General features: G+C 43.3%; 2 protein-coding genes across 12 annotated transcripts in view; one reads left to right on the top strand and one right to left on the bottom strand.

Annotated features, from left to right (window-relative positions):
• The window catches only part of GRIN2A (glutamate ionotropic receptor NMDA type subunit 2A), a 522,696-nt gene that overhangs the window by 451,481 nt on the left and 54,514 nt on the right, over positions 1-16,701 (bottom strand). The window contains exon 1 of one of the 8 annotated variants that reach the window (XM_036225805.1): positions 16,157-16,236. The exons of the other annotated variants lie outside the window; for them this stretch is intronic. The gene's annotated coding sequence lies outside the window, so the exon portion shown is untranslated. Of the gene's footprint in view, positions 1-16,156; positions 16,237-16,701 lie in introns of those variants that run through there. 8 annotated transcript variants of the gene reach the window in all.
• ATF7IP2 (activating transcription factor 7 interacting protein 2) overlaps positions 16,195-16,701 on the top strand; it is a 50,061-nt gene continuing 49,554 nt past the window's right edge. For 2 of the 4 annotated variants that reach the window (XM_016159637.2, XM_016159634.2), the window contains exon 1: positions 16,195-16,249. The gene's annotated coding sequence lies outside the window, so the exon portion shown is untranslated. Of the gene's footprint in view, positions 16,250-16,317; positions 16,654-16,701 lie in introns of those variants that run through there. The other 2 variants (XM_016159635.2, XM_016159636.2) reach the window with 2 other exon arrangements.

Here is a 16,701-nt window from a genome sequence, read left to right as displayed (position 1 = left end):
GAATATAGCAAAGTTTTGAAGAGAATGAGCTAACTCTATGCTGACATCAAAAGAACTTCAAGACATGTTATGTTTTGATTGATAGCCAGATAGGAGCAGAAAAGAGAGAAACCCACAAGGGCACAGATGTAGTCGCCACGTGCCTGGACAGACTCGTAAGGGAACTCAAAAAACATAACATCCTGGCCCAGAAATAGAGGTGTTCTTCCCCACAAGAACACATGCATAGAATGAGCCCCATTTGGCCTTAACCAAACCCTACCCTCATTGTATGGCTGTTCTAATACCTTAGCATTGCGGTTAATGCTGTACCCATCATACACCTGGCGTCATGGCAGTTCCATTAGGACCAAAAAGGGTAAGAAAAGAGGTGACTCCCAAGTTTGTAGAAAAGTCATCTCTTTTCTCAAAAGAGACCACCCACAATCATGAATATTCCACCTCCAGTCCCCAGTTAGGTCAGTAGATAAAGTCCCCAGCCCGCAATAGAAGCAGGGAAGCTCCTTCTCGAGCTTGCGCATTCTCCCGTTGGCTGTTGTTTCACTGTCTTCATGGCCTGTCAATTAATTCTTTCTTAAAACATTGACAAGATCCTGGTTAACTATCCAGTGACAATAGGATGAGCCCATTTATGTAATAATCAAAACTCGACATTTAAACGTGTTTATGTATAGGTGTAGGTATCTATGTGTGTGTGTATGTGTGTAAATAAGAAAAAGGCTGTAAAATAATACTAAGAAGGTTAGAGAAGAAGTGTGAGTAAGTTTAGTTGTAAAGAGGGGATTTCGATTTCTACTCTGTAGAATATGCTTCTATATGGTTCGTGTTTCATAAGGATTCATATAGTTAAGAATTGGGTACATCAAAATATCTTAATGGATTTGTAGTAGTTTTAAAATATGCCCACAAATTCTAGAATATGCCTCTATTTAAGAGGTAAAATTTAATTCCCCTCCTCATGAATACGGGATGTTCCAGGTTAAGTTGAGCTTGCTTTCCTGCTCAGACCTGGAATCAACTATTTATCTAAGAAATTAGAGCTTCAGGAAATAATATATAGATTGAACACTGTGGGGATCCATTGCCAATAGATTGGTCATTGATTCTTGGCTTTTTCACTGGGAAAAGTTAGAAATACATATTTCTTTTGTTTTCAAAAGAGAAAATAGATTATGAATTCACAATGTACAACACAGGGTATTTAGATAATGGTGCTTTCATGATGTAGATGAATATGCACTTTCCTATTCTTCTTTTTTCAATTACCTTTTTAAAGTTTAGTTGCTAAGGACACACCATCAAGTAATTTTTTCTTTTGGTAATAAATCTTTTAGTTGGCATGACAGAAACAATTATCCTCTCTTTTCCTAATATGTTACCTGTCTCTGAATCATTCAAATTAAATTGAGCTGTTGCATAACCTAAATTAGTATCCTTTTTTTTTTTTTTAGCGTAGCTAAATATTTTTAAAATAATATTTTTGAGGCAGAGTAGGAAAGGAAAACTTTTCTCTTGGGAAGGAAAACTTTTCCCTTCTAAGTTCTTTAGCTGGCCTAATAAGTTGACATAAGACAAATTAACAGGTGGAAAACAAATTTAATTCCATACAACAGGGAGCCCCACAAAGATGGTTAGGCAATTGAGGTTTATATGGAATCCTAAGCAAAGAAGAAGAGGGTATGGATCTGGGACTTTAAAGGGGTGAGGATGACAATTCACAGGAAGATGGGAAGAGTAAATGTTTGGTAAACAAATGTTTACTGTGCTATGCAAATAAGTCTTTCTGATGTAAAAACTTATCCCTGGGAATAGCTCTTCCTGGTACAGTCCCCATATATAAATTATTTTAGGGAGTTGAGTGTGGAGAGCAGGTTGCAAGCTGACAAGGTCCTTGCAATCTGTGATGCCAACCAAGGGTTGCCTCACCTCTAGGAATCCTCCTAAGAATGGGAAGTAGGAACAGATCAGAGAACAATGTGGGTGTTGAAATGCAAATGATTTTAGTAGGCTGTGTGGGGTGGGGGTTATCCTATGGAAATGCAAATGATTATAGTAGAATGTGGAAGTTGGGTGGGGATAATCTCATTTTAACCTGCAAATGTATGCTCTTGTATAAAAGCAACTTGATTGCTCTCTACTCCATCATCAGTAGATATTGAGCCTCCGGATCCCAGCTTTCTGTCTTTCTTTTCTCAATTCCCCACCATTCCCACTCAGGATTATTTTGCAGGGACGCGCTGGACATGGTAGTTAAGAAAAAGGTATAAAGTTCTTCCGAAGTCTGTTGGGTCTTGATTGTCTTCAGCTCAAAATAACCTCCATGCTAAAGTGGCACATTCTAGGGCAGCCTGCCTTGAACCCCATCTATATACATGATAAACACATGATTCGAGTCAAAGTGATACTCATGGATTGGAAGACTCGGTATTATTAAGATGTAAATCTTCACCATATTTGTCAATATAGTCAATATAATCAAAAGTCACTCCTTTTTAAAATATAAAGTGGTAAGTGGATGTTATAGGAAAACAGAAAGTACCTAAAATAGACAAAACAATTTTGAAAAGAAAAAGTTGGACTTATCTCTGTGGCTCTACTATAAAGAAACAGTAATCAAAACCATGGGAGAGTGCCATGAATATAAATATGTAAATCAATAAAAAATGAATAGGAAGTCCAGAAATAGATCTATGTATATATGATAAGCTGCTTTTTGATAAAGGTGTCAGTAATTCAAGGAGGCAAAGTGTTACAGTAATTTATTACATGTGGATTTTGAGTTTATTTGCCCTTGTGTAAACTAGATTTGAATTATATATGTGTAAAATGGCTCCACTAATGTTAAACCTCAGAAATGTAAACAACCTGTTTTGCCGAACTGAAAATGTTTACCCCAAGAGTGAAACTGTTTTGACCAAGAGTGACAACCAGACACACCCGTGCGCCTGGCTAATAAGACACTGAAGACGTCACCACTACACATAAAATCTCCAGGACTCTCTGCCTGAATTAGAGCACTCTCTCTGTCTCACAAGAGTGTGTCTCTCCGTCCCTTGATTCCCTTCTTGGTCCAAGACTGTCCATTCGAACAAGAGGTCTCTTCGCCGATTGACGGTTGATCGACCGGCAATTGACCCAGCGTTGATACGGTGCCCATGCCATTACTGCTCACCGTGTGTCTGTCTCAGCCAGCATCGCCGGGTGGTCTGCTAGGACTGAAAACCATCAGGATCTGGTATGACTAAACCCTAGCATGCTTGCAATCTTATTCGTTTGTGTGTCTGCATCCTTACTTAGTTGTTGTCTCGCTGGGCTCTTCATACTTAGTATATTAAGCAAAGTGCTATCGCAGGTTCAAACTGGCTTAAGGGCCTTAAGGAACAAGCGAAGCCACCTGTGCAAAGTCCAAGAAGGAGAGTGACTTGCACACAAAGTCTTTCCAACAAATGCTACTAAAACAAGAAAAAACAGTAAAAACAACAAAAATGTACTTTGACCTTAATGTCACACTGTCCACAAAATTAACTCAATCCAGATCCAAACATAAAGTCTAAAATGTAGACGTGAATCTTTGCTACCTTGTATGCCAGGCTTCAGCAAACTATAGACCAAATCTGACCTACTATCTGTTTTTGTAAATAGTCATCAGAACACAGCCATATTCATCTAATTATGTATTGCCCACAGCTGCTTTCATGCTACAATATCTGACTTGAGTAATTGTAACAGAGACCACATGACCTACGAAGCCGCAAACATTTACTTTCTGGCCCTTAGAGAAAACTTTTGCCAATGCTTGAAGCTAAGCATGCATTTGTCATATGACCTTGCAGTTCTACTCCCAGGTGGAAAAGAAACATATGGTCCCTGAAAGACTTGTCTGCAGATGTTCAGAGCAACTTTGTTCCTAATGACAAAACTGGAACCAACCTAAATATCCATCCACAGGTGAATGTATGAATGTAGTATGGTTCATCCATACAATGAAATGCTACTTCCCATTTAAAAGGAAAAACAAAAAAACTAAATACACAGCAAAATTAATGAATCACACACACAAAAAAAATAACATACTGAATGAAAGATATAAAAGAGAAGACACTGTATAATTTCATATATATGAAATTCTAGAATAGGTACAACTAATACATTTTGATTGAAAGCATATTAGGTTTCTTGGGGCTGGGCTTCAGAGGTTGGGGTGACAAAGAAAGGCATGAGGGAATTTTGAGGGGTGATCATGTCTGGTGTTGGTTACATTTCTCAGAACTCATTGCACACAAATTTGCATTTTAATTATTTTTTACATCTGTGCAGTTGATTTATTAAAGTAAAAAATGATTGGGACTAAATCAAATGTGAATTTATACAATGGAAACAAATATTAAAGCAAAGTCTCATTTTAGTATATCTGAAATCTATGCAGAAATGGACCTCAGGTCTGAAACCTACTACTGATATAAGCACCTTCGAGACTAACCTTTGATCCTTTTAAGTAAATAGTCAGAAATGTGCTCAGTTGGTTTATGCTGGTTACCAATTCACAAGCATAATGGAAGGTAAACATTTTGGGTTGTGCTGTATTGACTTCCCCTCAATATACTGGAAACCAGAAACTTATGACAAGCATATGGTAAACAGACAGACATATAGCCCAAGTATTCCCTCTAGGGAGAAGATGTAAATATATAAAGACTATCTCAAATTAGAGGAATGGCAAGCATCTGTAGCCTGGCAGAATCCTCACCCCAATTGGACTTTTTCATCAATAGCCATACAACTTCTGGGGAAGTCCAGGGATCTAGAACTTGTACCTTTACCTATTTGCATAGTTATCACTCTGTGGATGTTTCCATAAATTTAGCCCTCGAAGACACCTTATATTCTGTAATACCATCTGTGGGTATCTTTTAACCACATCACTGTCCCCAACTGATACCATGTTTTATGTATCCCCAAAACCTGAACTTTTGACAAGAATGAAATAATTTCAGAGTTGACAGGATGAGTATATTCTGAATGTATATAAGTTCTTTACATTTTAGTTTCTGAAAAGATCATCTTTTTCAAGATCAGTCTTGAAATATGTATGCTTCATTGTTTGCAAATTCAGTCGGAAAGTTATTTTGGAAGCTGAGAAGTCCACGTTCAAAGGGCCAGCAGATTTGATGTCTGGCGAAGTTCTGCTATCTGGTTAATAGATGGCTATCTTCTATGTCCTTACATGGCAGGAAAAAAAAGAGATCTCTCTGGGGATTATTTTATAAAGGCCCTCTATCCTCTTGAGGATGTTCCCTTTTATTCTCAGTTTGTAAGGGTTTTTAAGAGAGGGTAATGAATTTTGTCAAATGCCTGTTCTGCATCGATTGAGGTGATCATGAAATTGTTTTGCTTCAATCTATTAATGTGCTGTATTATAGCCATTGATTTTCTTATGTAGAATCACCTGTGCATTTCTGGGATAAATGCCAATTGGTTATGGTGTATCATCCCTTTAACACACTGCTAGATTTGGTTTGCTTGTATTTTGTTAAGAATTTTTGCATTTATATTAATATGGGAAATTGGCCTGTAGTTTTATTGTGGTATCTTTATCTGGCATTATATCAGAGTAATTCTGGCTTAGAATGAGTTAGAACATATTCTTACATCTACTGTTTTTTGGAACAGTTTAAGAAAGATTGGTGTTAATTCTTCTTTAAGTAACTGGTGGGATTCATCATTGAAGCTATCTGGTCCTAATCTTTTTTCCATTGGAGGTTTTTGATTACTGATTCAATTTCTTGAATAGGCCTACTTCTTATAGGCCTATTCACATTTTCTATTTCTTCTTGAGTCAGTTTTAGTATTTGAGTTTCTATTAAGTTATCCGTTTCACGTAGATTATCTAATTTGTTGGCATACGATTTTTCATAGTGTTCTCTAACAATCCTTTTTATTTCTATAAGGGCAGTAGTCCCTACAATCTTTCCTGATTTTGGTAATTTGAGTCTTCTCTATTTTCCCCTTGGTCAGTCTAGATAAAGATTTGCCAATGTTGTTGGGAGCTGCGCCCTTGGTCTCTCAAGCCCTCAGGCTGTGAGAACCAAACCCATGATAAACAAGCCTTTCCGAGAAGCTGGCTGACCACCAAAGGTGCTGATAGTCTCCTGCTCTCCCCCCCACCTCGTACTTCCCCCTGTCCTTACCGCTCCTCACACCACCAGCTGAAGACCAATCATATTGCAACAGGTACCCTTTGCCTGCCCCCCTTTGTTCTTGCCGTATAAATATGTTTGTTATCCAAAAATAAAATTTGAGGCTTGATCAGAACACTGTCTTGCCTCCACTCTTTTCTCTCGTCCGTGTTACCCCTCTTTTCTTTAGGTTGGGTTCTCCTCGGTTCTCCCACCAAATAACCGGTCCCGCGGGCGGGACACAATGTTGTTGATCTTTTCAAAAAACTAAATTTTTAGTTCTGTTGTTTTTGTCTATTTTATGTTAATTTTATGTTCTCTATTTCATCTATCTCTGTCCCAATTTTTATTATTTTCTTTTGGCTTTGGTTTGGTTTAATAACTTTCTCTACTTCTTTGAGATGTAAAGGTTGATTATTTACTTGAGATCTCTTCTAATGTAAGAATTTATAGTTATAGATTTTTCTCAGAACAATGTTTTTGCTGCATCCCAGAAGCTTTGGTATATTGTGTTTTCACTTTCATTAGTTTCAAAGTATTTTCTCATTTCCCCTCATGTTTTCTTCTTTGAAATACTGACTGGTTAGGAATATGCTGTTTAAGTTCCACACACATCTGAATTTTCCAGTTTCTTCCTGTTACAGATTTCTAATTTTATTCCATTGCAGTCAGAGTAGATACTTTGTGTGATTTCAACCTTTTAAAATGTTTTGAGGTTTGTATTGTAGCCTAATATATGATCTATTCTGGAGAATTATTCCATACACACTAAAGAAAATTGTCTATGTTGCTGTTTTGGCGTAGAACGTCCTGTACGTATTTGTTTGCTCTGCTTAATTTAAACTGTTCAGGTCCTCTACTTCCTTATTGATCTTCTGTTTAGTTGTTCTACTCATTGTTGAAAATGGATATTAAAATGGGTATTAAACTTTCCAATGATTGTTGTAGAATTGCCTATTTCTCCCTTCAAATACTGTCTATTTTTTCTTTATATGTTTTTCAACTCTTGTTAGGTGTGAATATGTTTATAATTGTTATATCTCCCTGATGGAGGGAGCCTTTTATCTGCTGCTACCAGTACTCAGTAGCCTGAAAAGTTCAGGAAACCACCGTTGATTGTCACAGCTGCCTTATATCACTGAGGCTGGCACTGGAAGACAGTCAAAGCCCAAGCAAAAAACACAAAATAATAATTTGTCTTTCTTTCACTTCCAAATCTCAGGAAGTGGATTTCACTTGGAAAAATGTTAATAAATCCAGAACAATGGCCACAAGGGCTTCTGGAAAATGTAGTTCTCAGGGTTCCAGCCCTGCCACAAAGAGAGCTGAGATGGATATGAGAATGAACAGTAGCCTTAGTTTTCTATTATTGCCACAACCAATACCACAAACTTAGTGGCTTAAAACAAAACCAACTTATTATCTCACAGTTCTATGAATCAGAAGCCCACTGAACTCAGCTGGGAATTCTGCTTATTGGCTCATAAGGCTGGAATCAAGGTGTCGGCCTTTGGCAGCCTGACCCTGCCTAGCCATTTCCTGCTGGAATGAGTTCATTCCTGACTGCTCTCCACCCACCTCAAGAACTCTCCAGCTAACATCAGTTTTCTCATAGCTTGCCAACCAATCAATGGTCTTTCTTATATCTGTAGCTGTGTAGGAATGACAAGACTGTATAAAACTGCCTGTCATGCTACAATCGGGGCTTAGCCTTTGGATAGGAACCTGCTGAGCTGGTGCCGGCATCAATAAGTGCTGCTTCCTGCTTATAGCCTCGGTATCCTGTCTCCCCATTCGAGAATCTACCAACATTCCTGGGGCTCATCCAGAATGCAGAGATGGTAGTTTTTTTACCTCCTTTGTCTTTGGGATCTGGCCCCTGGGACGCTGGGAGAAGGAGACTTTACCTGGCGCACCAGCAGACCTATTGTCTGTGGGGGAGGATGTCTCTTCCAACAGACCAGGGTGGTGGCTCCGAGAACACAGCAGAACCCAGAGAGGTGCAGGAACCAGCCCAGGAGCATCGCCCAACTGAGTGGCAAGGACCCGGGTCCCAGGAACAGCCTGTCCATTAGAGGACAGAAGGGGAGTCTGATCAACTCCTGAGGTCACCCAAGTGCTCTACATTTGTTAGAGGAAACCATGACCTCTCAGATACATAGGGCAGAGGGTGGAGTGTGTTTGGTGTGTGATTGTGTGTGACTGAGACGTGGCCTATCTACAAAGCAAGGGTTGAGCCCCTATTGGCGATTCCATGGCGAACCTCATACAGCTCAGAGTGGTGTCACTGGATCTCTGTGAGGAGTCTACTCCAGAGTTCTGAGTCCCGGGTTATACCCATCCACCATTTGCTCAGAGGCACCTGAAAGATCACCATGAGAGGAGCAGCCGGAGACAAGAAAAACGAATCTCTGAGTGCGTGTGTGCCACCAACCATGGATGGAAGGATGGGTGGACAACAGAGTGAACAGATGCCTTTAGGTTGTATACTTAAGAATTTCAAAAAGGGTTATTCAGGAGATTATAGAGTTAAACTGACCCCACAGAAACTCTGCACCCTTTGTGAGATCAACTGGCCCTGTTTTGGTGTTGGGTAGCCAGCAGAGGGAGCTCTTGATAAGGAAATCAATGCAAAGGTCTCTCAAGTCATAACCAGTCAATCAGTCAACCTGGCCACCCAGATCAATTCCCTTATACCTATTCTTGGGAGGCAACAGTTTGTACCCAACCCCTTTTATTGAGAGTCTGCCTAAAGGAGAACTGTAGTGTCCTTTCCTGAGCCTTGGTGCCCTTATGAGGTCAGCTAAAGAAAAAGAAGTCTGTGTTGTCAGCACTAGGCCAGACCAGGTTCCATTCTGCTAGGCCCCCAGGAGCCTATGGTCCAAATGACAGTCGGGGACCGACCTATTGACTTTATGGTTGACACTAGAGATGAACACTCGGTTGTAACACGGCCTGTGGGCCCCCTTTCTCAAAGATAAGCTTCCATTATGAGAACAACCAGGGGATGAGTCTGTTGCCCCTTCCTGCAGCCCCACTGGTGCAACCTAGGAGGACAAGAAGTTGTCCACGAATTCCTATATCTGCCCAACTGCCCCGAAGCACTGATGAAACAAGATCTTTTAGGAAAACTACAGGCTCAGATTACTTTTGATTTATGTGGCCAAGCAGCCCTAACCTTGAGGAGGCCAAAAGCAAGGATCATGTTGCTCATGGTTCTCCAAGGAGAAGAGTGGCACCCCTATAGTCTTATAGAAAGGTCCCAACAGAGACCCGAGTTCCCCTTCAAGGTGCCCATAGTGCGGGCTGAAAACAACCCTCCAGGACTTGCCCAATACATTCCTTCAGTGGCAGCAGAGTTAAAACCAGGAGCTGGGACAGCCCTCCGGAAACAATATTTTATCTCCCATAAGGGAGAGGGGGGATCCAAAAACATTTAGAGAGACTTCTGAAGTATGGAATTCTCCATCCCTGCCAGTCATCCCAGAATATGCTTCTCCTGCCAGTTCAGAAGCCAGGGACCAATGAATAATTGCCAATCCAAGATTTATGAGCCATCAACCAGGTGCCTGTCACTCTGCACCTTGTCATTCCCAACCCGTATACCCTCCTAGGCCTCATCCCCGTTGAGGCAGCCTACTTCACCTGTCTGGAGCTCAAGGATGCCTTCTTCTGTATTCACCTGGCTCCTCAGAGTCAACCAATCTCTGCCTTCCAATGGGAAAGCCCTAAAAGCAGAGATAAGGGCTAGTTGACATGGATGTGACAGCCTCAGGGGTTCAAAAATTCCCCAGCCACCTTTGGGACAGCTCTAGCCTCGGATTTAAAGGCCTTCCCAGCAACCAACACAGCTGTACATTACTCCAGTATATAGATGACCTCCTCTTAGCAGAAAACACCTACGAGGAATGCATGGAAAGAACACATCTACTCCTCAATTTCCTCTGGGAAGCAGGTTACAAGATCTCTAAAAGGAAGGCTCAAATCTGCCAAAAAAAAAAAAAAAAAAAAAAAGAGTCAGATACCTCGGTTTCTACCTGTCACAGGGACAATGCCAACTTGGCCCAGGAAGGAAACAGTCTGCTCAATTCCCATCCCTACCACCTGACAAGCCTGCAAACTCCTCAGAGCGGCTGGCTTCTCCAGAATCTGGATACCTAATTTCTCCATCCTGGCCAAATCCCTCTATGAAGCCACAAAGGGGAAAGAACAAGAGCCCTTACTCTGGGAATCTACACAACAGAAGGCCTTTGAAGAAATCAAACAGGCGCTCACTAACGCCCTTAGACTGGGACTCCAAGGCTTAACCAAATCTTTCTTCTTGTACGTACACAAGCACACAGGTGTCACAGTAGGTGTCTTAATCCAACTGCTAGGATCTTGGCACCATCCCGAGGCTCATCTCTCCAAACAGCTTGACTCTGTCACCCAGGGCTGGTCACCCTGCTTGTGAGTACTCATAGCCATGGCCCTCCCTATGTCAGAGGCTGACAAACTGACTATGGGGCAAGACTGATTGTTCAAGTACCACGTTCAGTAATAACATTACTGGAGTACTAGGAGCAATATTGGCTAACTAATGCCCGGATGGTCAGATACCAAGGAATGCTATGCGAGAATCCACGCATCCACCTAGAGGCAGTATAAACCTTGAACCCAGCCACTTTGCTACCTGTTAAACCCAGCCAGCCAGAGCATGACTGCATTGAAGTCATGGATGAAGTGTTTTCCAGCCAACCTGACTTGACAGACCAGCCCCTCAAGGACCCTGATGTAGAATATTACACTGATGGTGGCAGCTTTGTGAGGGGAGGAGAACACCTTGCAGGATAAGCTGTGGTGACCCTATGTTCCACCTTGGAGGTAAAACCTCTGCCTACAAGAACCTCAGCACAGAAGGCAGAGCTTATTACCTTGACTCGCGCCCTTCAGCAGGAGTGTGTTCTAACATATACACTGACTCTAAGTATGCCTTCACCACCCGCCATGTACCATTTGAATTGTACAAAGAGAAAGGTCTAATTAACTCCGGGGAAAAGATATAAAATATGGAAAAGAAATTCTATAACTGCTAGATGCTGTGTGGGGCTCTAAGAAAGTAGCAGTCATGTACTGCAAAGGACATCAAAAAGGGGACGCCATTATGGCTCAGGGCAACTGCCTGGCAGGCCATGTTGCCAAACTGGCAGCGGCCAAAGAGATGGCCAGCCCGATGGCTCTAACTGCTTCCCTGTTTCCCAAATGGGACCCCAAGTACTTACCTCAAGAATAAGCCTGGTTTAAGACTGAAGAGGGAGCCTCCTCCCGGTGGATTGTGGAAGTTCAAGGACAGGCAAACTGCAGTTCCTAGGACCCTAGCCCCAGCTTTGTCAAGCAGTTTCATCAAAGGACTCACCTTGGTCATGCTGCCCTTAGAAACCACTCTGGGCCAGTACTTCCACATCCCCTGGCTCTCTAGTATCTCCCAAGTGGTGTGTGGATGATGCGAAGTCTGTGCCTGCAATAACCCTAGGCAATGGACATGTCCCCCACTGGGCATCCAAAGCATCGGTGGCACCCCCTTTAAGGAACTCAAAGTAGACTTCACTGAAATGCCTCAATCACAGGGCCTTAAGTATCTCTTGGTCATTGTATGCACCTATTTCAGTTGGGTAGAGGTTTATCCCATCTGGACTGAGAAGATCTGGGAAGTAACGACACTGCTCCTCCAAGAAATTGTTCCATGATTTGGCCTACCAATTACCATTGGCTCAGATAATAGGCCAGCCTTTGTCGCAGAAATAGTGCAGCAAATAGCCAAGAATATAAATATTAAATGGAAATTGCATACCACCTATCAACCAGAGAGTTCAGGATAGGTGAAACGCATGAACAGGACCCTTAAGACTCAGTTGGGAAAACTATGTCAGTAGACACATCTACATTGGGATGAAGTCCTCCCCATGGCACTGTTAAGAATCAGGTCAGCCTCAACCAAGAAGACTGGGTTCTCCCACTACAAGATCCTGAATAAGTGGCCACCACCGTCATCAAAGGCCAAGGAGACCTCAAGGAAATAGGTGAATTGACTGAGACAACAGCTTCAAGCCCTAGCGACCACCTTCCAGACTCTTAACCAATGGGTTAGGGAAAGGCTCCCTGTCATTATAATCACTGAAGTTCATTCCTTTAAGCCAGGAGACTCTGGGTTAAAGAGTGGAACATTCAACTCCTAAAACTCCTGTGGAGAGGCACCTTTACTCTCATTTTGTCTACCCCCACTGCAGTTAAGGTTGCTGAAATAATGCCCTGGATACATTGCAGCAGGCTAAACCCGCAGCTGCAGAGTGAGAATGTGTTCCAGACTCTTCTGAGCCCCTCAGGGCAACCCTCCAAAAGAAAATACCACCAGCACCAACAGACCAAGGGTAAGACGTCAGCCCCACTTTGGTCATACCAGAAGCTGATCAATCTACACACGGCAGAAGCCTGAGGATGACATCTCATCAGGGTAGCAACCCTGAAGACTCTTTTCCTTCTCCTCCTACCCTGCCACATGCGTGGCGCCAGTCTCCCCACTTCTTCTCCTCCTTTTACCCACTGCATGCAAAGGTCCAACATTGCCACCAGCTTCACTTCCGTAGCCAGCCTACCCAAAGGGTATGCCCTAAACGCCACACTCTGCACTCATCGAGGATTCCAATATAGAATGGAGTACGTAAAGGTTAAATCTGAGAGCGGCCAATCCTGCCAACTGTCTGAAAAGTTAGGGGAAACTGGGTGTGTTGGTGATGAACCTCAAGCGGAGGAAAGGTCCATAACTATGCAGAGGGCCCAGCAGTCAGAGAAATTGTCCAATGGCTGTGTAACTCAACCACACCTAAGCCTACACTGTCTCCTAGGCCCCAAAGCCCATAAATGTATGATCAGCTAAAGGTTGCCTTGGGCCAAAACCTAGGGAAGAACCTCTTTCTTGACCTAGCTGAGAGGATAGCCCATGAACTTGGTGTCACTAAATGCTGGGTTTGTGGAGGAGTACACGAGTGAACATTGGCCTTAGAAGGGAACTAGCCTAGATGCTTTTTACCTTCTCCAGTGGAACCACACGGTGGCTCACCACAAAGAGGGTCGACCCCAGTCTAGGTCCTCTCCTCAGAAGTGGTAGAAGAATGTCTTGCCCAGATGAGTCTAGGATACACTCAGTGGGTTGGAGAAACTCCATGTAAAAGAATGCTATTTTTAAATCACACAGACCTAAACTGGTGGCCTAAGGCTCCTTTCTGGTATTGGGCCAATAAGACTGCAGCGAAAGTCCTCATGCTAGTCCTCATTTAGGTACCAGACTCAAAAACCAAAGTTTAGAAGGAGATGATGCTCTCTGACCCAGTCCTGGGTCTGAGCATCAAAGGGGCGAATATGGCAGCCTGACCCTGCCTGGACATTTCCTGCTAGAACAGGTTCTTTCCTGACTGCCCTCCTCCCACCTCAAGGACTCTCGGGCTGACATCAGTTTCCTCTCAGCTCCTTCCCCCACTTCAAGGACTCTGCAGCTAACATCAGTTTTCTCATAGCTTGCCAACAAATCATTGTTCTTCCTTATATCTGTAACTGTGTAGGAATGACAAGACTGTATAAAACTGCCTATTATGTTACAATTGGGGCTCAGTCTTTGGATAAGAATCTGCAGAGCCAGTGCTGGCATCAATAAATGCTGCTTCCTAATTATAACCTCGGTGTCCTGACTCTTGGTTCAAGAATCCCACAGCAAGCCAGCCAAGGCTCTGGAGAAGAATCTGCTTCCAGGATTGTTCAGGTTGCAGGCAGAATTCATTTCTCTAGTGTGGTTTCCATATGGGCACTTCCATCTTCAAGCCAGCACTCATGGGTTGAGTCCTTCTCATGCTTCGAGGCTCTACAGTTTCTTTTCTGCTGCATCTCTATGACTTGCTATTTTGCCTTTAAGGGTTCATGTAATTACATTGGACTCACTGGAAAATCCAGGCTAATCCCTTTATTTTAAGGTCAGCTAATTAGTAACCTTAACTATATTTGAGAGTCCTTTTTACCATGTGATGCAACATAACCATGAGAATACCAAGGGACAGAAATCATGAAGGTTAAAATCCTGCCTACCACCATCCTCATTGAAAGAAAATAGACAAAAAAAAAAAAAAAAAATCCAACACAAAAGCCTAAGAGATTTGTTCAAGATCATCCACGTTACTCAGCTTTATCAATTACAATAGCTACCTTATACCAAATGTGTACTATAAGTCTAGAAATATATAAGATGTAATTCTACTATCCCATGTATTTCTTTTAAAAGACACTTCATAGTACTTCATGGTAGTGTTAAGATGGGTAAGCGCTTAGTGCAGTGCCTGAGACAATTAAGAATTCAATAAATCACTTATTGTTGTTGTTATTCCTGCTTTAAAGATCACTGTGGCTCCAAGAGGTGACATAAATTACCTAAGACTACATGACTAATAAATGAGCTAGCATGGCTTTGAATACAGATTGTCCAACTTCAAATGTAAAAATGGAAAATACCACATGCAATAAACTTGATTAACATAATACCCTGCAAATATCAATTATTAGTAAAATGATGCACAAATTATCCTATTACCCTAAATAGACATGGCATTTACTCTAACGGCTATTTACTCACTGTCGATTTAATTAAGTCCAAATTATGAGCTGGCTCCAATTTACAGGTGATCCTTAAACAACTCAAGGGTTGGGGCGCCCACCTCCCACGCAGCTGAAAATTCACATATAACTACTATCCGCCCTCTGCCCACCTGGTTTCTCAGCCCAGAAGTAGTTGACCCTTGAACAAGGCAGTTCTGAGCTGTGTTGCTTAACTGAACTATGCGGATGAATTGAACTACACAGGTCAATTGAAAAATCTGAGTAAGATGAGGTTGTTCAAGGGTCAATTGTACTTGACACCTTCCCACACAGTCTCTCTCTCTCAGCAATCCTAAACATACCCTTCAAAATTATTTCCAAGAATAAAACAAACTGTGAAAAGATTGGAATTGTTTTACAGTTTTGCCTATTTCTTTAGTGTTTTAGGACAGCTGGATTCTCATATCCGTTTCTGTACTCAATCCGTCACACTTTCCAGAACCTTCTAGAAAATTCCATTGAACACTCCTGAGACCACGGAATGAAAAAGGCAAATATCTTCCTATTATTTTGAAAATAGTATTGACCTTGCAGACCCCCAGGAACTCCTCAACCATATTTTGGGAATCTACTGGGTTAAAGGTTAAATCTACAGTGTTATTTGGTTAGCGACTTACACGTGTAGCCTGGCCTTGTCTCATGTTTCTCATAGCCAGTAGTTACAAGGCAGGCAGTTCTACCCTCTGCGATGATGAAAGCTTTACTCAACTAGTGGATGGTTGTATTTCCTGCATGTAGCACAGACAGGGTACTCAATTAGTTTAGAGAACGCATGGTAATCACTAAGAGGGCGATGACCTGGCAGCAGGATAGGTCTCATGAAATATGATGGGGCCTAGGGTGGCAGATCCCTGGGACAATTTCGGAAACCCAAGAAAATACAACTGGGCCAGGACCATGCGCCTGAGTCACAAAGTTTGAGTTATCAAGAAACTCCGTAATCAACATCGTTAACGCAACGCTTTACAATTTCGAATTGTAAACTGCGGCCTGTCGGCTACTTCTTTTTTTAATCAAATTTTACTAATAAAGATTTTCGGAAGCTTTCCAAATCTTCGCACTGCGTCACTCAACAGAAAGGCCTCGATCAGGCGCTGCGACGCGCGACGCGCGAGTCAGGCCTGACGCGCTCACCAGAAAGCGCGAGCGGCTGGTCCAACTCCCCGTGCCCCTTAGCCAACTTCCACCTCGCCGTCGCCCTCCACCCCGCCCACTCCACCCAGTGGTCGCTGATTGGCTGGCTTGCCACAGGTTCGCACTGCCATTGGCCCGGAGTCCATGGGGGTGGGCACAGGGAAACTTACCTCAGCGCGCCCCCTGAGGAGCGTTATTGTGCAAGGAGGTGGCGGTTGAAGCGGTTGTGTGGAGAGAAACGGCCGGCGCGGCGACGCGCCAATGTAGGTACACTGGGTCCGGGCGCGCGCTCCCGGGAGCGAGCGGCGGTTGGCCGGGTCGGCGGTTTCGCGGTGGCCGCGCGCTTCTCTGAGGGCTGGTCGAGGACGCGTCGGAGCGCCGCGCGCGAGCCGAGGGCGGTTGAGACGGGGCTGGCTGAAAGGCGTCGGCGGGGGCGCTGGGGCTCCGAGTTGGCCGCGAAGACGCCCGCGAAGGGCGAAAAAGGACGCACCTGCAGCCGCTTCCTGCGAGGGCCTCGGGTGAAGTGGGAGCGGTGTCCGCCTCCGCGTCGAGCTGTCCCGCGTGGGAGCCGGGCCGCGGAGGGACACCGCCGCACGGGTTTCTCCTCGGCCAAGTGAGTGAAGCTTCGGGCTGGACCGGACTACTTTCACGCGCTAACAGATGAAATGTAGGCCCCAGCCCCAACTTTTGCCTTCCGTTGCCAGGTTTCCTTGCG

Source organism: Rousettus aegyptiacus, unplaced genomic scaffold (assembly GCF_014176215.1).
Source record: "Rousettus aegyptiacus isolate mRouAeg1 unplaced genomic scaffold, mRouAeg1.p scaffold_m13_p_8, whole genome shotgun sequence".
In the NCBI taxonomy this organism is placed as follows: domain Eukaryota; kingdom Metazoa; phylum Chordata; class Mammalia; order Chiroptera; family Pteropodidae; genus Rousettus; species Rousettus aegyptiacus.
Note: the sequence above shows the minus strand (reverse complement) of the source record. Positions and strands in the feature narration are given on the sequence as shown.